A 1,171-nucleotide genomic window follows, 5' to 3' on the forward strand; every position below is an offset into this window, starting at 1 on the left:
AAAAAAAATTAACTCCCAATGGATCAAAGACTTAAATGTGAAACCTGAAACTATAGAGTGCATCAAAGAAAAAATAGGGGCAAAGTCAGGGCCCTAATTTATGGCACAAATAGAGTATGAAGCATAACCCAAGATGAACAAGCAGCAGAAGATAAACTAGATAGATGACTGGACCCTTCTGAAAATTAAATTCTTATGTGCATCAAAAGACTTCTCCAAAAGAGTGAAAAAGAGAACCTGCAGGATGGGAAAAAATATTCAGCAATACATATCTGCCAAAGGACTTATCTCTAAAATTTATAGAGAACTCCAGCAACTCAACATTAAAAAGACAAACAATACAATTAAAAATTGGACAGAAGACATGAACAGACACCTCACCAAAAAAGATATGCAGAGAGCCAACAAACGCATGAAGAAATGGTCATGATCATTAGCCATCAGAGAGATGCAAATCAAAACAAGAATGAGACACCATCTTACCCCAGCATTAATAGCAAAGTTCAACACCACAGAAAATAACAAATGCTGGCAAGGATGTGGAGAGATTGGGAGTCTCATATATTGCTGGTGGAACTGTAAAATTATACAACCACTGTGGAAATTGGTATGGTGATTCCTTAAAAATTTGGAAATAGAAATACCATTTGATCCAGCAATCTCATTGCTAGGTATATATCCTAAAGAAGTGAGAGCCAGGACATGAACAGATATGTACAGCCCGTGTTCATCGTAGCACTATTCACAATACCAAAGAGATGGAAACAACTTCAGTGCCCATCAATGGAGGAATGGATAACTAAATCGTGGTACATACACACAATAGAATACTATGGAACCCTAAAGAATAATGTAGAATCTGCCAAACACTGGATCATGTGGATGAATTGGGAGGACATTATGCTGAGTGAAATAAGTCAATCACAGAAGGATGAGTATTGTATTGGTCCACAGTTGTGAAAATTGTAAAAGTCAAGGAAAGATCTATACATGGATGGGAACTTTCTTTGTTGGTTACCCAGCAAGGGGGGTGGGATTCCTAGATAGGTTGGAAAAAAATATGGAAGTAGGTTGCCCCGTTCCTTCGAAGTAGTGACTGGGGTGTTTGAACTGCCAGCCTTCTGGTAAGCAGTCAAGTGTCTTAGGAACTATATCACCGGAGTGCCTATAT

Source organism: Orycteropus afer, unplaced genomic scaffold (assembly GCF_000298275.1).
Source record: "Orycteropus afer afer isolate SDZICR_OR568_19922 unplaced genomic scaffold, OryAfe1.0 scaffold01134, whole genome shotgun sequence".
Lineage (NCBI taxonomy): Eukaryota > Metazoa > Chordata > Mammalia > Tubulidentata > Orycteropodidae > Orycteropus > Orycteropus afer.